Genomic DNA, 20,846 nt, shown 5'->3' with positions numbered 1-20,846 from the left:
AAAAAAAGAGTCTGGAATATTTGCCAACACCTACAATCACAAGTCAGACTATCGTGCTATTTCTGTCTTTCATTGCTATTACGTAATAAACAATTGAATAATCCGGTGATGTTACAGCTACTCGGATTTGAATACACCACCTTACAGGTCAATACAGCAAAAAATGAGAGCCATAAAGCTATTCGTCACCTAGAGCATTTCAAGTTTAAAGTCACTTTTTCTAAAATATGAAAACTAGAAATGGAAACAGCCATTGGCCATAACCATTAAACTGGTATCGCTGTCAGTTTCCAGAAACTTGGAACGAAAAAACATGATAAATTAATAACTTTGCACAATTGGGTTCATGATTGGGCTGGATACTAAGGGAGGACATTAGAACAAATAAGCTCAGCCAAATTAGTGAGATATCTCTTAGCGAATTCACCAAAAGTGGAATTCCAAGTAAAAATAAAAATCATAGACAAGTACATAAATTCTATTCACTAATAAAGTGGAGTGAGAAGAATGTGGATTCTTGCTATTTGGTTACATGACAACCTAACCAATGCTAACCTTTGACAGACACAAAACTATTGTGAGAGCAATCTTGAAACAAAGCATGGTTCTCTAGACTAGGATAAGCACTAGGCACTAGTGCACTACAAATGAATTTGTAGATCAATTTTACAATGTCCTATAGTATTAAACAAAGCTAATGAGGATTGAAACAGGAATTAGATTTTTAAATACCTTGTTACTGTGTTTATAATTATATAGATTATTATATTTGATTACGAAAATTTCAAACTGCCAAAGGAAAACGTCAAACGTGTTTAGTGTTTACTATAATCGCTCCTGTCGTCTGCTGGCTCTGTTGTCGAAATTTTGTTTTACTCAAATAAAATTGTGCAGCCCCTTTTATTTAAATTTATTTATAAATTACTACACTAATTATAAAAAAATTCAAATAATCACATTGATTCTTTTTCGGTGTGTATTGTGTAACGTGTGTAAGAGACACGGCAACCTACGATAAGTAAACACAACAATTTCAAATGTCTTTTCGCAGTTGTAGTAATGCAGTAATACGTTAACGGGGTTTTCTGATAATTTAGATTATATCCTTTCATCCTTTGGCATCCTGCTTGTTTTTATGCGAGAACCACGATATCAACGTCACATTTAACATCTTTTTGTGTAATGTGCCGACGATAACAAATTGGAAAGGTGAAAACGTAGAGGACTCGGAAATTAATTGGCTGCTCTTCCTGCGCCGGGAAAACTGAAGTAGAATCTAGGAGTCTGAAAGCCTAGCGGAGAAATTTAGAAATCTAAAAGTTGTAAAAAAAAGAATGACGTTTATTAATTGGAAATTCAAACATTTTTTTCCACAATGACGCTAGCTTGTAATTGAATTGCTGAAATTGAAATGGTCGTTCTTACACTGTATTAAGTTTGTTTTAAAACTACAACATACGAAGGCCTATGTGATAGAATAGTTACATTATTCTAATGTGGTAATAACTAATAAGACAATAACCAACTGACTCGGGTGGGGTTCCATTTCGTCGAATTAAACAGATTTTGGGCGGAAGTGATCAGGTATCTCGAATCTTTTTCGAAGTTTCGCGCTCTCCGTGGTTGGGTATGTTTGTGAAATGATGAGGAATAATCGGCAGCATACACAATGAATTTTTTATTATTCATCAGATGACTAGGAATAAGCGTTTGTATCATTGTAAAAGTTTTCTGACCGTATAATCATTCAGTGGGTTTGAAAATGTTATTTTTGTCAATTATCAGTTCGATTATTATTTTCCAGAATACTTTATTGTATTCGTAATCTGTTGATTATGGCAGAATGCTATTACAATGATTACCTGTTATTTAGTTAGAAAAAGTTTAGCTCCGGTTGACAACAGCAGATCTTTTTCAGCCAATTTTTTTTTATTTTGGAGATTCTTTTCACGACTTGGGATGATAAAATCCTTTCTACAGGATCAGTGTTCCACATGTCCATGATAATATTATGCATGGGATGGTGCTCATCTATTCCTGCAATGAATGCGAAACATAAAATTTAATTTGTCATTAAAATCTGGTTTATGAAATGAAACATACCGTTTAGATTGAATCGATTTTCTATGATGTTCATTTGTGTCTCAGGTTCATATCGTCCACGGAAAGGATGGATACCGCCTAATAGATAATAGCCAAAGACGAGGCCTTCGGAAAAGACATCGCTTTTGACGGTTCCTTTTGGTCGAATGGGATTTGCCGCGTCGTTAGCTACTCCTCCGTCTGCTGTCATACATGTTTCGGGGGCACGCCAACCATCAGTCCCTTTTGATCCACTAATAGAATGAGTTCCTCTTTCGCTGACTGGTTTACTAAATCCAAAATCAGCCCATTTCATTAAAACTCCAGTGGAATCCACCCAGATGAGGACGTTCTCCGGTTTGACATCTCGATGGATCAATCTCTGTTCATGAATGTGTTCCATTCCTTTGGCCAACTGGAGAATAACATCTTTTTGTGTCGCGGGCATAGGCCCACGATATGGCTCTTGCAAAAATAGGTGATCCAGCGATGCCACGCAAAATTCCAGCACATAATATCTTATTTTAAAAAATGAAATTAAGAAGTCCATATTTATTATTCTTTAAAAACAAAAATTACTTGAAATCTATGTTGTCTTGAATGTCAAGAAGTTTAATGACATTCGGATGGTCACACTGTCGCAGTGCGGTGGTCTCTTCCCTTGCTTGATTTCCTATGCGTGCTATTTCAATTCGCTTGACGGCAACCTTCGTCGCCTTCCAGGTTCCTTCGAAAACCCCATTTCCTAGACCTTTGTTTTTGTTGATTACTAACGTCGGCGAAACACTTTCATGTGAAACAAAAAAAATATATTTATAGAAATCGAGTAAATGTATTTGACTTTTGATTTATTTCACTGTTGTTCTCCAGTTGCTTCGACCTGCTGAGCGGCCATCGATGATATGTTCCGGATTAGACGGACAAAAAACTTTTATGGGAAAAAGTTCCTAAGCGTAAAACTTGGCATTAAATTTCTGAAATAATTTTGTGTACGCAAAGAGTTATCTGCCTTACTTGAGAAGTCGCAGGTTTGAATAAATGAATGAGCACACCGTTCTTGATAAACGGCGACCGATGAAACCAGGATTTGTTGAATCCTGAGGGACGCAGAGATGGTGGGTGGTCGTGCCTTGTAGTGTTAGTCCCTGTAGGTATACGTTAATTGAATTACATTTACTGTGTCAATTAAAACTGCTCTATTGTTTGAATGAAAGTTAACTGAAGTTACTGCATACGCTGAATGCGACTTGTAAGGCCTAAGCTGTTTTAAATACAAAATGAAATTACAGCTCATTGTTTTACTACCTTTACAATTAAAGTATCCTGTCAATTGGTCGTTTGTTTTGACGAGTTGCTTTGCTCATATGAAAAATTGAAAAACAAACACGGAAAAAGTTCCACTTCACTTTTTCGATGTTAAAACAGCCGCTAACAATCCTTATCTAGGCCATTCTTCAGTCGATTATGGAACTTCACTTAACTTTTAATCGGTCGACATCTATACTCGCCTCCGCGAACGCGGAGAGCAAAGCTTACCTTGTGAGACTGATGAGTTACTAAAAGATCCTTCCTTCCCATTGGAAAAAGGTGCGGTCGAATCCCGAAACCAGAAGCATGCGCGTGAGTCTCTTCGTTCACATAAGAGAACATTTTGCGTTGACTTGGGTATATATACGTGACGACTTGGATAAAAACGTAGTTCGTGGCACGAATTGTGGTTACTGCACTGTGGATTGGGAAAAAATATATGAATTAATTTTTACGTTTTTATTGAGAATAGTAGCGAAAATTTTCCGTATACCAAATAGATCCTTTTGAATTATCTTTCAGCAACTCCAGCAAACTTGTTTTAATTTACTAATTTTAGTCAAATGTAGCCCAGGATGTAGCCGTTTCAGCACGCCCTAAAAAGTGTTAACCTAATTAAACTGCTTTTTGAAATAGATAGTATTTTATTTTTCATCCGATCCTGTTTGTTAGACATTGCTGCTTGGCTTGGTAATGATTCGAGAATTGCGATTCTTTCTTGAATGTCCCTGTTAGTTTCTTGACTTTTGTCTACAGAAAGGCAATAACTCGATACTAGATGGGACAACAGAAGCAGAGTGTGTATAGTGAAGTTCGGTGAAGTTGTAAGCACGCCATTGTGTAAAGCGCGACAGAACTTGGACTTGCTACGTCATAGGTATAAAAATAGCTTTCTCTTGTTACCAGGGCATGATTGCGTGTCCAGATGGGTCTATGTTCACATGTTTTCATTACATTTTCTTAGGTAGGTTTCCTTTGATTTCAATTATAGTTGACAATTTGTTAACTAACTTTCAAAGGTTGGCTGAGTTGCGTTTGGTACTCAATGAAAGTTAGAGAATTAAAGATTAAATTAAGGCACATCATTTCAGCCACCAGAATAGATAACCGTACCGTATTTTCTCTACAAAATCTCGTTTCCAAATATCGAAAATAGTCGCCGTCTGCCTATAGATCCCTATTCAATTACATGCAACAGTTTTGCGTGGCGACACAACATTGTAGTTGTAGTCATGATTGAGAGTGGGTTGGAAGGAATGTTCCTCTTTCAATTAGTGCGAAGACTTTTTCCTTCTGTTACGCTATTACTTTGAACCATCTCACAAAACACCCGACAAAAACATTTCAGGTCTCAGACGCTATGGGTTAACCCGGCCAGACGTTTGACTATTTACTCAACAGTTGCCGACAGTTGTCATGGTTTAAACGACTAGCCATTTTATTGCGTTGGCTACCGAAAATAGACTGAACTTTCGCTTGCTTGTGTTGAGTGCGATATGTTTACAGTGCTGTCGCCAGTTCAACGGAGTTTGGTCAAATTCCTTTTCCTGACGTGGCGCCATGAGTATGGGGCAACGTGATAGAAAGCTTATTTTTCCGCAAACAATTAAAAATAATTTTTAGTGAAATTGCTTTTCTACTCGCACTTTGGTATTCAAACCTTTTAGATGACACGGTAAAAATCTGGATTTTGTTCTATAATTAACTTTGTAGACATTGACTGAACTAGGGTGGATCGATTCAGTCAAGCAGAAAACTGTAACTCTGCTGAGCATTAAAACATCATGAAAGGTAGATCGCTTGATCCACAATCACATCGTAACTAACCGGAAGTTGTTACCTACATTTTTCTGTCCGCAAAACTGAACATTTTTTTAGCTCTTTTTAATGCGATTTTTCCAATTCTGAATTTCTGGCAGCTCTGCTGGCGCACAGTGAAACTGCACAAAATGGCTGAAATAAGAACAATAAGAATCCACGACGGAAAGGGACGATTCTTCTCTCAGATTCTCTTTCCTCCATAAACAAATCGCAAAATAACCGTGGCAATCCTGAAGCTTGTAAATTCGAACGAACCTAACGTATAAAGAAAAGGCGAAGTGCGACTAGTTTTCAATATTGAATTTGCCTTACACAACTTTTCTTCCCTATAACCTTTCTCGGTGATAATTTAAAGTGTCGATAACGATTCCTTTCGGCAATACTTTTAAATAAGCGATGAGGGATGACGGAAAAAAGTGTTTGCTCTTATTGCCATTCAAACTATTAAACCGTTAAATGACCTCACTTACTTGACTTGTATTTTTAGTTGAGCGTTCCATATGGTAACATCTGCGACGGGCTGGATAGTGGGACGATTTGAATCACTGACGTTCCACTCACATGGCTGGAATAGCAGGGGCCAGAGATTTACTTAAAACACTTTGTAAGAATGTCATTTTGAATGCACTTTATATTTTATTTTGGGAATTTGTTGTTTTTGATGCTTACGTTTTTTCACCGCATTGGGTACCAATTTCGCCATCCATTCCTTGTTTGAATGCTCCCGCACCAAAATAGAGAACCGGTGACGACAGTTTCATTTCATCAGTAAACGAATGAACTGCTGGATAGTACGGTTGTCTGTCTCTGCTACCTAGTAGCAAATTGGGTAACTAAAATGAAAGAAACATTTGTTTAAATTACAGGATCATTTAAATTGTAAGCTACTTGCGTTAGCAAGGGCTGTTTGTGAATTTTTTTTTAATAAAAAAAAAGATAGAATATTAGCCTACATATCTCCTGCTGCAACTAGGATGACTGTTTCGTTGAAAAAATCATCGAAAGACGTGGGACAGTCTTGAACGCCGTAGTGCTCGAGCGTTGGCTACTACTGTAATAGACCAGTATGAAAGATGGCGAACCCTGAACGAAAAAAAAAACCTAAAATAATAAAAAAAAAATTTGGCGACATTAAAATACCCTTTCAACTAACTCGGCGGAGGAGATGCGCTGAGAGGTATGATGATGATAACGACGCTAAAGGCTGGCGAGAGAAGAGTTAGCCACCTTGTACTGTACCATCAATTTCTCGAGCTTTCATTCTGTGTGTCTGGCTTCATCTAGAAAATAAAAAATAGGCAAGCAAATTCGTTACAAAAGCACTGCGAGAGCAAGAGAATAAAACTCCGGCCGTGTATAAGAATTGCATATGGCGACTTGGATGACTCTGCTTATGCTCTGCATTACTATTGGATGGCGGCTTTAACAAACTTTAAAAGGCATTTTATTTTTGCCTTTTAATTTTTGATATTGAATGACCAATAGCGCTAGATGGCTATAATTTAATTCGGATACCGAAGCGGAAGATCAAAATAACTACGGTAGGTTGTTTTGTTTTAACATGAAAATAAAAAAGCCCAAAATACCCATCAAAGGCGAGACGTTCTTATCTTCCTCCTTTTGCTGTAAGTAGAGATAATGCGGAAGGCGGAAGGAATCAAAAGATTATCCATTTCTGTCCAACTGTTCGAATAAAGATGATGCTCGGATTATTGGTACTCTGGTGAGCGGAGAAATCTTTCATGGGATGATCCAACACTCCATCGATGGTTATCGAGTAATCAAACGTCTAGAAATCGGGAGAGAAATATTTCGAAAGAGAAATATTTATGAAACTGAATAAATAATGACAACATTTTCATTTTTTTCGTTTATATCTTCTATATTCACTATATCCTATTTTTGCTGGCAGCAAACGGGAGGAAATGGGAGCCCTAATTATCGTGTTATTTGACTTATTTCTTTCCTATACTGCTATTACATAAACAATTTAAACATCTTAATTTAAAACATTATTTGGTGATGTTACCGCTACTCTGTATTTGGATTCACCACCTGACAGGAGGCTAATTTCTAAGTTTGGACTAAGTTTTCCTCAAATATGCAAACCAGAAACGGAAACAGCCATTGGCCATGAACTGGTATCACTGTCAATTTCCACTTTCCACCAAATTGGAAGGAAGAAATTAAAAAGTAATAACTAATAATTTTGCACAGTTGAGCTTTCATGACTGAACTGGATACCCGAGGAGGACATATTATGTAGTACAAATAAGCTGAGTGAAATTGACAATGAAATCTCTGAGTGAATCCACAAAGTGGAATCGGAAGTAATGAAAGATCATAGGCAAATACACAAGTTCTATACACTAAGTGGTGTGAACAGAATGTGGATTCTTAGTATTCCTGTTTACTTAATTATCTAACCTGTTGACAGACTTAAAACGATTGTAAGAGCAATCTTGAAACAAAGCATGGTTCTAGACTATAAGATATGCACTACAGATCAATTTTTAGATCAATTTTACAATTTCTTATCATATTAAACAAAAAGAATGAGGACTCAAACAGGAAATAGATTTTTAAATACCTTGTTACCGTGTTTATCATTTATCTCACTCAAATTTGATTACGAAAATTTCAAGCAGCCAAAGGATGATGTGTTTACCATTATCGCGCCTCACGTCTGCAGTCTGCTGGCTCTGTTGTCTAAATTTTGTTCTCTTAGAATGTCTCTCAATCTCAAATAAAATGCTATGCTAGAGCCATGGCTCTGGTTATGCAGCCCATTTTATTTAAATTTATTTATAAATTACTACACTTATTATAAACAATTTCACATTGATTCTTTTTTTGAGTGTAACGTGTGTAAGAGACACGGCAACGCCTCTGTTAAGTAAACACCAAACACACAAATTTGAAATGTCTTTTCGCCGTTTTAGTAATATGTTAACGGGGTTCCACGTAATTTAGCTACATCGGTACATCCTTTGACAACCTGGTAATCTTGTTTTCATGCCAAGAACCACAAAACCAACGTCACATTCATCAGTTACCATCATTTCGTCTAGCGTTCCGATTACAACAAGTTGACTCCATTCTCCAATAAACAAAACTTTCAGATAAGCAATCCCACCTTTGCGGATTAAATTAGTCTTTATAAAGCGTTATGAATTTCGTCGAATAATTGAAGTTGGGATGCTGATGGATTTCCTGTTGACAAGGAGAAGCGACCAAATCAGATTGGAGAGGTGATAACGTAGAGGGCTCAGACGTGGAATAGTTAATTAGTTGCTCAACCTGCGCTGGAACAACCGAGCCTGGATAGAACCCTGATGTCTGAAGGCCTTGATGAGAGTTGTAGGAATCTAGAAATTGAAGAAAAAGAATGGCATTTATTAATTGAAAATGGAAAACTTCAAAAGGGAGACTTAACCACAAGAATTACGAGAATAGAATCCGAGAATGGCAAATTGGATTACAGAGAGAAGTTGATGAATAATAGTGCAATTGATTATGGCGTCAAGGAAGAATGCAAGGTCTTTAACGCGCAAGAATGAAGATTGAAGAGAATGAATAAGTAGTGTCCCCTATATCTTATTATACTAGTGCAATTAGACAGATTGAAAACAAAGCAAAAGCTAGCTCACTTCTATCTCACATCTTTGCTACAAATAATTTCAATAATAATCTCAAACATGGAAAAAATTGTTTTACAGCCTTCGTCTTATTAAGACAATGTTACGTGATGTTTCAAAAAAATTTTAACGAGAACAAAAATAGATGAAATTATCGCAATCAAAAATATGTATTCAATTTTTAAAATAAATCAACACAGCAATGAAACGGCTGAATTAACTGATTTCGAAAGGTGGGGATTTCCGCCAACTGACTAATAGAACGGAAATAATACAGTGCTTAACTTGAAATGAACTACGGAACAACATCTTTGGAATAATGAACATGGCAATGAAAAAAAAATTCGCAAAGATCGTGAGTCCAAAGCAGGTCACTAACAGAAATCTTTGGCAGATCATTGTTCTTTGCTTATTAAGCTGAACTTAGTATCAATGATAACGCATTTCTTCTTATTTTACATAGAACAAATGGCCGCAGATAGCTTCGAAAAGTTTGCAGACAAACACATTTCGTTCCTCAATACTTAACACACACCAACGGAATGCTTCGATAAGAACATAACACATCTGCAAGGGGAGGACAAATGATCTTAAACCTTCTTCAACATTGGTAGATTTACTACGGTCAGAATGTCAATGTCTTCTAAATTGATTGATGATGGACGGTACGGGAAACGCACCTTAAATGCGTGTTTGGTATCCATTAGCAATTTGCTCTGTGATTGCAGGTCGATTCGTTTTTCCAATTCTTCTTGCACTTTAAGGATAAAAGAAATGGGAATTCGATCTTCCAATCCATCAGCTGGCGTGTACAGATTCAGAATCTTGATGATCTGAGCGCTGGTTAATCGGGAACACATGGTGCAAATGTGACTGACGTCATCGTCGGATTCTCTAGCTTGTAACAAATGTAACAACCATGCGGCTTGGATAATAGGCTGCAGGGTATCTACAATACAAGCACTCATAGTGTCCTGTCCATGAATATCCTGGTCACGCAGCCATTTTTCAAGATGGGAGATGTGTACCGAATCTGAATGCCTTTCGACCAGTGACACATTTCTTTACGCAGTAGGAGGTTGTTTAATGCGCACGCACAAATGTAATAGAACACCTGGCAAATAAGGAGAAAAGTTAAGTATTGAATGAAGAAATGTATGTAACCTACAAATATGCACGAAGGCAATACCTGGCGGAAAGCTTGGGCGATAAGCGTTGGGTCTACGCCATATAACTGCAACACTTGGTGGAAAATGGTTAACTCGCGCAACAAATGTGCGATCGCTTCTTGTGAGTCAACGGGACTTGTAATATCCTTCGCTGACCCCGATCTGTAATTGCCAGACAGTATAAGATTGGAAGCTTTTGGTTTATAAAAATCATCAATTACCTCGCTCAGCCGCTCTCTTCCACTGGTTGCATTTGGCTAGATAGTCCACAGATGACTTCATGTTCCAACACCGCAGTGACAATAAGCTTTTGAACACAATCTTCCATAACTTTGATTACCGTCTAAGAGTAATTGCAATTATTTCATCGGTTCAATTAGTTCCACGATTAAGAAAAATCACCTGATAAATCCAAACAGCGATATAACTAAGAAATTGTCGGTAGAATCAGAATGACAAATCAAAATTCCTCAAACATTGTTCATTTTGTTTCGGAGTATTCTCCTCTTGGAATGTCTGTAAAAATCGATTACATGTTAGATAATTAGATGGGAAACGCATGCAAATCGTAATTTACCTCATCTCCGCTATACTGCTTTAGATTGTCTAAAAGTCTGCACGTGTTGACTAACCAAACAACCAAAGTGTCCAGATCCTCATGGTGTTTCCTTATTAGTCGACGAATCGTGTTAATAATCAGAGTTAGGATAGATTTGATTTTCGCATCGTAATTTATGGAATCAGCGTGTCGGACACACAAAAAAATGATGTATGCCGGAAGACCGGGTAACAGAGTTGACGCAACGCTTGGTTTGAGTTCTAGAAATTCACACAAAAGAAATTGTTATGAAGTTACTTTGTTCGTCACAACACCATAAGAACTCACCATAGACGAGATTCCTGGCGATCTGCTTTTCGTCGCCCATGTTAAAATAAAACATCCCAAGGTAATTCGTATTCTTTTTACGGACAACCGGCAGCGATTCGCTTCTTTCGTTCCTGCGACTCGAATGAACTGTTTCATGCACTTCAGGGCTGGCTTCCTGATTTTCGGCAGGTACACCCTCTTGCTTCAACTTCTGCTTCCGATGTAAGGCCCCAGCAAGAAGCTTTGCCTGCTGTTCATTATCCAATCGCAGACATTCAACTTCTTCTCTTTCAATCTGAATCTTCCGCTGAGACAAGGCTTTCTCTTCCTGTAATTCATTTTCTAGGTGCCGTATAATACGCTTTTGAGATTCAAAAGCCATCAGGATCTCGTTGTCTTCAGCAAACGGCTCTCCTCCGTTTAGAAGCGATGCGTTCAGTGTAGTTTGCTCACCAATGTCACTTCCAAGAGTCGTGTTAGCCAACACGGTTCGCAGCTGAATACATTCTTCTCGTCGTCGATCGAGCTCGTCGGACATGGCATCAAATTGGCTCATCAGCATATCCAGACTGCGGGGCAATTGAACCTCATTCTCTGTTGCAGCTTGACGACGAAGATTCTTCAAGTCATCTTTGAACTTGGCGTTTTCCATTTCGAGCTCTTGCAAGCCATATCATGTCCTGAGCTCTCCCGACATCGGCAGTCAGACTTTCGCGCTCCAACTCTTCAACCCTAGTCGCCAATGATGCCTTGTCTTTTTCAACAGTCTTCAACCGCTGTTGCAGCTTGAGGACCAGACAAACATCTTCGCTGTCCGACCGATTAGGAACATGACGAACAGATCCATAACCACCATCATCTTCAGGATCTGCAATCAATTCACTGGTATTGCTGAGCGTACTCACGTTCGAAGTGTTGCGAGAATGACCACGAATAGTTTCACTCTTGCTGCTTTTTCCTGGTTCCTCATGAAGGTGTTCCAGTTCGTCAAGTTCTCTTTCAGCTACTTCCATCCGCTCCTCCTAAATAAGTCATATTTGTTTACAAATTAGAATAGCAGACTATCGAATATTGTAAAATAAATGTATGTTCATGTTGTTTGGCAAACCAGAAAATAATTCCTGGTAGAATATTTTAAGCTAGTATTTCAATGCTTTAGCTTAGTGAATGATGAACGAGGAGGTTTCATCAGTTTCAAAAATGACCACGACAAAGAAGTTATGTTAGGAAATCAGTGAATCAAATCAACTACCAATTATTAAATAATACAAAATGTTTTGATGATTATGATTTGAACATTGTTTGCTTCTCCAATTAAGTAAAATCCATTTTAGTCTCACATAGGCTTAACAGCTGCTTAACAGGCTACACAACATGCTAATGAAAACCTTTTGTTTGCTACTAAACTTATCTTGGTTCATTTCGTCTACTTGCATATACAAAACACTGACTTACTAAAAAAAAAAAGCTTTCTTACCATTTTAAATCTAAGATAGAAAAGCAAGCTTATCAGCTCGCCGCGAAGGGATAATCGTAAGCCAGTTGAAAACTGTCTTAAATAAAAAATTCAGGGCCTATTGTTAAGTCGGATTTTTTGCTAAATGCCATCCTAGATCTGTTTTTTCTCTGAAATTTTCTGGAAAAAATTCTATCGCGATATTTTGTTTTGTCTGAGTCATGGTTAACAAAGGGCATGGTTCAAAACAATATTTTTATTCTAAAAAAAAGTAAATCTATAATTAGACTTGAACCATGTCGCTCTTCATTATCATGCCAACGTCATAACCAAAAATCTATTTTTCGTCTTTTAAATCGATCCATTATCAAAGTAAATAAAATTATTCTTGTTCTGGCAGCACCGCATATTTTTTGTGTAATTTTTAAGACAAAAAAGTCTGAAATCTGTTGTGAATCTGTTATTCACACTTTTCTTCACAGACTTTTTTGTCTTAAAACAGGATTTTTCTGTCACAGTTCAATATTCTTACAAAATATAAATAATTAAAAATATTCGACAAGAAAGAATTAATTTTAAACTTAACACGTTATTTTAAACTTATTACGTTAAGTAAATGACAAGCACGTTAAGAACAGAAAGTGGAATTTAAACCTAAGGGGAAAAAGTTGTAGTCGCCACCGCAAGATGTCACCAGTCATTAAGTGAAAAAGTTGTAGTCGCCACCGCAAGATGTCACCAGTCGTTAAACAATTATTTTAACAGTTTTTCATTAATTACGGGAAAACTTATTAAGTAAATGTAATTATTTATGTTCTGGTCGCGCCGCATATTTTTTGTGTAATTTTTAAGACCAAAAAGTCTGAAATCTGTCGTGAAACACACGAGCTATGGAGCGTTACATACACACAGACATACAAAGTGACACGGCTTTTTTTTTTCTGCGTATGCGATTATTAGCTTCGCCCTCGGGCTCGCAATTAACTTAACGATTGATAAAAGTTGAGGAGACACACCAACAGGACGTAAAAGCACAGACTAAGAGGAAAAGACCACGATCGTCCCTATAGGGCTGAGAGGAACCGTCTGGATCATGCTCGTGGCTCCCGATGCGGCGCTGCGATCGACTTGGAGGAGACTTTTCTGTGAATTTTCCTTTATCCCTACTGATTGGAGTCTTCACACACCTTAATTTTAAAAAATTACTATTTGTGCTACATTTTTACTTTTCCCTGTGTAATTTTGTTTGTGATTTCTTGATTATGTAATAAAAATGTCAAATAGATTGGTTTATTTTTTGGTGCCTTAAAAAATTGGTTTTTTAGACACCCTTTCTCGCTTATTTTGTGACGATTTATAATGAATCGTGAAACGATGGATTCTTGTGCCGTTGGGAAAGAAGGACAATTTAGGCGCCAAATGAATAGTCTATTAGTCCAGCGTTTCACGATTCACTATAAATCGTCACAAAATAAGCGAGAAAGGGTGTCTAAAAAACCAATTTTTTAAGGCACCAAAAAATAAACCAATCTATTTGACATTTTTATTACATAATCAAGAAATCACAAACAAAATTACACAGGGAAAAGTAAAAATATAGCACAAATAGTAATTTTTTAAAATTAAGGTGTGTGAAGACTCCAATCAGTAGGGATAAAGGAAAATTCACAGAAAAGTCTCCTCCAAGTCGATCGCAGCGCCGCCGCGGGAGCCACGAGCATGATCCTCACTGGCTGTATAGGAGATAGTCGTCTTTATAATCTTAGTCTGTGGTAAAAGGCTGAAGACACAACAAACACTGTCGCCATTTAAAATAGGCCACGCCCCTTAACGTCACATCGGAGAATTCGGAGTCGTTTTTATTTAAAATATAACATCTTTAAAAAACTTATTGACTTGAATATTGTTGAAATAGATTGGTAAAAATATAAACTTTAATTATATTATGATTTAAAATTATTCAAATCGAAATTAAATTAATAAAACTTGAAAAATGAGAGGAAATTCATTTTGCCAACAACGGCTGCAGTGCCAAGGCAAATAAAAGGAAAGACCGTTTGAAACAAAGTAATTTCAGTTTGCAAAACTAAAATTTGAAAATGGCAGATCTCTGTTTTCTCTTTCAATGTCTTTCTTTGTCTGAGTCTGAGAAGCGAAAGCGCACCTGTGAGTACGAGGATGAAGATATTCGACACCGCAAACCACAACGAATTTGTTTGGACAAAACATCCTCCGAGTTAAATGTTGTTGGGCTGCGTAATGTTGGAGAGAAGATTCGTCTCAAAAGATCCAACAAACTCCCGAAAATGGACGAAGGTGTCAGTCCCCTCTTGAAAGGTAACGGAATGGAAGTTGATGAAGACGTCGAGGAGATTGGGCGTAACTTGCCACGAGACAAAACGAACAATCGCCAACGTCGCATCGCTACTAATCCAGAACCGAATCAGCACCTGTCCGTCCGGAACACCAACCGATTCAAGACCTTACCAACTGGCAGCAACGGAAAAGGACACCAGACCCGTCAACCCGATCGCGGAAACCGTTTGAAGAACTTATTGGTCGTGAACTCGTCCGACCGCGGCCGGATCGTGGAATTGACGGGAATTGGGTCCAAACCGAACGTGACTGCTGGGGAGGGTGGAGATCTCAGGTCCCTTCTGGATTTAAAGCGAAAAGAAAAAGTCGAGGGAGTTCAACAGGACCTCAGGTCATTCTTGAACTCACGGCGAGGAATAACACCTGTTCGTCGGTTTTAATTCTTGCTTTGGAGGGGGAGTAATTTGGGGTTGGATTTGAAGAGGATTGGCTTAATTTCAGTTTTGGAAAATTTGCATTTTTTTTAATTTTTTTTTTCTTTTCTTTTTCTTTTTTTTTCTTTTTTTTTCAAAGCGTCATATTGCATGACTGTACAGATAAATAAAATTTATAAAAACCATAAAACCAATGTGTCTTGTCTTTTTATTATTAACAATATGCCGAAACAACAACAAAAACTTATTATTAACAATAACGGCAACAACAAAAATGTGGTTTAATGTAGTGGGCAAATTACTAGGCGGTCGGAGCGAATAACAACGTCAATATTTTACACAAACTAGAATTAATTTGTTACGCTGCTATATCCAGTTGTCAGTTGCCAAGACTTGGGCCGAGAAACGCCGGAAATAATCCTACCGCCAACGTTTTCAAATGCTCCGCCGGATGGTTATCAGGGAGTAAAAATAATTCGACACGATTTGCAGCAGACATTCGACGAAGCATAAAATTTTCGCACTCGGTTTTCAACTGCTCCAGCAAATATCTATCGTCCGTCACAAAAAGGCCGATCGCTAGCGTCTGATCCAGTGTTGCCAAGGGCAACCGTCACACAGTGTTGGCGTTGACGAAAGGCGTAAGGCGATGATCGAGAATGTTGGCGATTTGTTTCTAAAGTTGAAGTTGCGGCTCTTGATCCAATTTGACGAGCACGGCGACGGCGATTCTGAAACCACCACTGTGAAAGGGAAAATAAAAATAAGTATCTTGATATTAAAAAAGAGAATTAAAAAGCACAATCCCATACCATAATTGATTTTTCAGAGACGCCAATCAACTGGGCGATGCGACGACGACTTTCTCGATTAGGAAACGAATCACTGATGAACTCCGCATCCAGTAGCGCCAGCTGGATTTCGTCGTAAAAGTGGCACTGACGACCCGATCCGGAAGATGATTTCAAAGCGGGACCCACTGGATAGTAATCTGAAAATAATTGAAAATATTTGAATATTGTACCAAACACTAGAGGATAGAATAAAGAAATTACCATAACTAGCCATTATTGAGAGATAACGAACTACTTAAGCACTTTAGGTTGGTTGGTTTTTTGGAGATGGGGATTGACGTTTTCAGGCCGGCAGGCCTATTTACGCCACTTGCACATGCGTTTTAGGGAGAATGCTGGGCACCGGCTTTAGGTTTTTGGTTTCTCTTGCTAGAAACCGAGTCGGGCTTTGATGCCTATGGCATTAAAGAAGTCCAAAGCGGCTTTGAGAGTTACCTCGTCGTTGAAATTAAGCAGCTCTTGCAGTGTGGGAGTGTTTTCGCTCACTACGTTCACCATTTCTTCTCGCTTCTTTGCGTACGCCGGGCAGGCCAGCAGTACGTGTTCGACATTTTCTTTTTCTTCGGCGTCGCAGTTGCTGCAGAGACCGGTCGGATGTTTTTTTCGTTTGAACAGACGATAGTTTAGCGGCAGCATATCGAGGCGAATCTGCGATAAGAACACTTGCTCACTTCTTGACTGGCCGAACAGGGAGGCGATTCTTGACACGACTGGACTGTGTCTGTGGGTGAAACGTCCACATTCCGTTTTTGGCTTGTCCCAGAGGCCTTGCCATTTTTTCAGGAGGAGGTCTTCAACGTTTTCACGGATGTCGTTTGTGTCTCTTCTGCAGCTGAGGCTGGGTTTTAGTTCCAGCCCATTTTTGGCAGCACGATCAGCTTGCTCGTTACCGGATATTCCACTGTGTCCTTTTACCCACGAAAAGCTGACAGTTGTGCCAGCTCTGGAGAGTGCTCGCCAGGTGTCCACGGTGCTTGTTTTGACACTGTTGTTTTCACTACTTGAGTTGAGTATCTGCAATGCCTTTTTTGAGTCTGTTAGGATAACAAAGCTCCCTAGTGTTGCGTGTGCTTCTGCCCACTTTACTGCCAGGTGTATTGCTACGAGTTCGCACTTTGCTGTCGCCAAACCGTCCACCAGACGCTTCTGTTCAACGATGACTTTTTCTGGTACCACAAAGGCAACAGCACATCGCCCGTCTTTTGATTTTGCTGCGTCTGTGTAAATGTGGACCACATTTTGCCATTTCAGGTCGTTTGGTGTGTACGTCGTAACTTCTGGAAGCAGAGCCTGCCATGGCGGGTGCTTGCTGATGGATAATTTCTCGGCTGATTTCGGATGATGGTCCAAGGTGTTTGTCACGGACTCGACTCTGGAGAGAAAACACTGCTTGGCGTTTTTGAACCACTCTTCTTTTTCTGCTAGCAGGTCAGACTTCACCTCGTAGCACCTTAAATAATGTTTGACGCTGGCGAGATTTCTCCTAAGGTGCAAGGGCATTTCGCCCGTCTCTCGTAGCAGGGCTTCTGTTGCAGTGTCCCTTGGCGCACCCACCACTGTTCTCAGCGCTTGTGCTTGGATTTTGTCCAGTTTTTTCTTTGCTGTGATAGAGGCGGACTCGATGAGTTCTCCTCCATAGTCGAGTTTTGAGCGGATCAGGGCCTGGTAGATTTGTAGCATGGGCTTTGCGTGTGCGCCCCATTTCGTTCCAGAAATGAGGCGTAGTAAATTTAAAACTTTTGAGCACTTGCTGACGACGTCGTCTATTTGTTTGCACCAATTTAGTTTGCTGTCGAGTGTCATGCCCAGTAGTTTGATTGACTTTTGCACTTGGATGCTAGCTCCGTCTACTGTGATGCTCAAATTTTCGGGTATGTTCCGCTTGGAAAAAACTATTGCTCCGGTTTTTGCTGCCGAAACTAGGAAGCCCCATAGTCTGAGCTCGACGATAACATCTTGTGTGTCCTTTTCTACTTTCTTTCTCAGGAAGTTTAAGTTTCGGTGCTTCTGCCAGATGAAGATGTCATCGGCGTACATTCCCGACATACAGGAGCGGCGTTTCTTGGCAATGTCGTTAATGAGGATAATGAACAATAACGGGCTGATGACACTTCCTTGTGGTGTGCCGTTTAGGCAGGAGAAGAGCTCGGACCGAGTTCCATTTAACGATACTTGTGCTGTCCGACCGACCAAAAAGGAGGTAATCCACTTGAGCATGTTCCCTCTTATGCCGAGTTTTTTGAGCTTGTAAATTAGTCCTTTTATCCAGATCATGTCGTAGGCTTTTTCAAGATCGAGCGTGACTGCCATCACATATCCTTTGTTGTTTAGGGCTGATTGGACCGAGTTTTCGAGCCTCACTAAATTGTCCATAGTCCCTCTGTTTCGTCGGAAACCACTTTGATTTGGGGCGAGGAGGAGATTTTTCTCAAGGTACCAAGAGAGTCTGATCTTAATCATTCTCTCTAGGACCTTGCATGGCACCGGGGTAAGCGAGATCGGCCGGTATGACTCCGGTTTCGATGCAGTTTTGTTTGGCTTCAACAAGGGGATGATCAGCGAGTGCTTCCATCCTTTCGGTAGCGTGCCTTGTTTCCAGGACTCGTTGTACAGGGCCAGTAGCGTACGTAGTGCTGTATCCGGTAAGTGGCGTAGCATTGATAAAGATATTCGGTCGCATCCCACTGCTGTATCTTTTGCTTCTTTTAGGGCGGTCGTCAGCTCTTCCATTGAGAAATCTGCATTCATTTCCGCGTCTCCTATCCGTCCGTCCGGCTCGTCCGCTTCACCATCTTCCATGGACTGTTCGGAGATTCGGCGGTGTTGGAGAAAGGACTCTGAAAGGTTGGTGTCACTGCTTACTGCTTTGTAGTGTTTTGCAAATAGGTTGGCTTTTGCTGATGACTCCGTAACACACGCCCCATTTTTTTCGAGTAGCACCGAGATCGGTTTTGTTTTGTTGTTTCGCCCCAGCATTTGGTTGGTTTTTTCCCAGAGATCACGGGACGTTGTGTTCTTGTTTATTGTGCTACAGTGAGCTCGCCAGTGCTCTTTCTTCGTGTTTCGCATCACCGATCGGCTTTTGTTACGTAAAGTGCTGTATATTTTGTAGTCGTCTGGATTTCTTGATGCGTTTGCTCTCACCCAGGCCTTTTCTTTTTCTTTGATGGCGTCTGCACACGCTGCATTCCACCATGGGACGCCCGGCTTGTGGTGACCTTGTCGCACGACTGGGATGTGGTTGCTGGCTGCTAGGATGATGGCGTGAGTCACATTGTCATTGAAAACATCAATATCGGTGGAGAAGAGGTCCATGTAGGATAAGTCTGCGCACGTTTGAGCAAAGCCGACCCAGTCAGCTTTTTTAAAATTCCACCTAGAGTTGTTGATGCGCTCCACGGGGACCGGTATGGCGATGTTTGTCATTACTGGGTGGTGATCGCTGCCGAACGTTGATTCAGATACGACCGACCAACTACACTTTGTAGCAATATCTGGCGTTGTTATGGTCAAGTCTAGGACGGAGGATGCTCCTGAACTGGATCTGTACGTTATGTTCCCGTCGTTAAGTGCAACTAGCCCGTTTTCTTCGATGAAAGATACAAGACTGAGCCCTTTGTGGTCGTTTTTCTTTCCTCCCCACATTTCGTGGTGGCTGTTGAAGTCTCCGCACAGAAAAGGAGTGGAGTCTGGGGGTAAATCTCTGAGGATATTTTCAAAAACTTGCACATCGTTCTCCTGACTTGAGTGGTAGATATTGCAAATGGAGATGCTTTTTCCGTCGGTGAAAACCTCTACTGCGACTACTTCTAGTGTGGATGGCGGCAGATCAATCTGTCTGAAGGGGGTGCCGATGGCGACAAAAGTCGCTACTCCTCCTCCAATCCTGTCTCTTCTGTCCGCTCTGATGTGATCGAAGCCGTCAATTTCGAACTCTTTAGACTCGTCTAGCCACGTCTCTTGAATGCAAATAATATTTGGAGGGGATGTCATTTCAGATAAAAACTTTACGAACTCGGTTCCGTTTGAGTTAAGGGACCTTGCATTCCATTGGAGTATCCGGATTTGAGTCTTGGGGTTGTTAAAAGAGAATGCTGTAGATCTGGTCATCATGTGGCGTCTTTTGACTGGCTGGTTTGTACACTGGCGGTGCTAACTGCAACGGGGTCGTCTTCTTTCTTTCTTTTGTTCTTTTTTTTCTTTTTGTTCTTTTTCTTCTTTTCTGGTGTTTTCTGGATTCCTGTAGTGAAGGGAGCAGGTGTAATTTCCTCTTCCTCGACATCGTCGCTGTCGCTGCTTTGGTCGTCTTTGCTGCTGTCGCTGTTGTCACTGCTTTCGTGTGTCAACAGAGCTTTGGCTGCTCCGGCGAGGGTTCTTAGGTGTTGGTTGTTGGTGCATGCACTCAGGATGTCCATGAATTGCGCCATTATCTTCATGAAGGCTTCCAGCTTTTTTTCTGCGCTGGACAATTTATCTTTTCTCCCTCTTTGCTGTGCCACCTCTTGGAGGGGCTCGGTTGTTTGTGCATTTTTGTCTGGTGATTCGTCGGAGGAGCCTGCGTTTTTCGGTTCCGAGGTTTTTTCTTTTTGTGTATCGCTCTGATCCGTTGCTTTTGCTGCCGCGGCATATGATTGACCACTTCTTACTTTGGCCACTGCTGCAGATCGAGGGATGTTCTCCACAACTGCTATTCTGATGACAGCCTTTGCTTCTTTCCACTGGGGGCAGCCACGGAAAGCTGCACTATGGGGGCCCTTGCAGTTTGGGCACTTCCAGTGCTCTCTCGTTACCGTGCAGTCTTTGGTGAGGTGCACTCCTCCGCATCTTGCACACCGTTGCTTTCCTCCGCATTCCTTGGCAATGTGTCCCGGCCGGCGACATTTGTAGCACTGGGTAGGCT

General features: G+C 40.1%; 2 long non-coding RNA genes and 1 pseudogene across 4 annotated transcripts; all 3 read right to left on the bottom strand.

The window, feature by feature from the left end:
- Positions 1-1,161: 1,161 nt before the first annotated feature.
- LOC124319914 lies at positions 1,162-2,327 on the bottom strand. Its single transcript, XR_006913613.1, has 2 exons — positions 2,104-2,327; positions 1,162-2,037 (listed from the first exon to the last, which is right to left on the bottom strand). It is a non-coding gene; the product is annotated as an uncharacterized LOC124319914 (long non-coding RNA).
- A 485-nt stretch (positions 2,328-2,812) lies between these two features.
- LOC124319746 lies at positions 2,813-5,866 on the bottom strand. Of its 3 annotated transcripts, XR_006913451.1 has the most exons (6): positions 5,682-5,866; positions 3,884-3,986; positions 3,619-3,808; positions 3,097-3,227; positions 2,940-3,029; positions 2,813-2,868 (listed from the first exon to the last, which is right to left on the bottom strand). It is a non-coding gene; the product is annotated as an uncharacterized LOC124319746 (long non-coding RNA). The 3 variants fall into 3 exon arrangements; XR_006913444.1 differs by lacking the exons at positions 3,884-3,986; positions 5,682-5,866 and having other exon boundaries at positions 3,318-3,621; XR_006913446.1 differs by lacking the exons at positions 3,884-3,986; positions 5,682-5,866 and having other exon boundaries at positions 3,394-3,621.
- Positions 5,867-8,995: 3,129 nt separating this feature from the next.
- On the bottom strand, positions 8,996-11,903 carry LOC124317373 (annotated as a pseudogene).
- Between the last annotated feature and the right edge of the window lie 8,943 nt (positions 11,904-20,846).

This window comes from Daphnia pulicaria, chromosome 1 (assembly GCF_021234035.1).
Source record: "Daphnia pulicaria isolate SC F1-1A chromosome 1, SC_F0-13Bv2, whole genome shotgun sequence".
Lineage (NCBI taxonomy): Eukaryota > Metazoa > Arthropoda > Branchiopoda > Diplostraca > Daphniidae > Daphnia > Daphnia pulicaria.
This window is presented reverse-complemented; position numbering and strand designations above follow the sequence as displayed.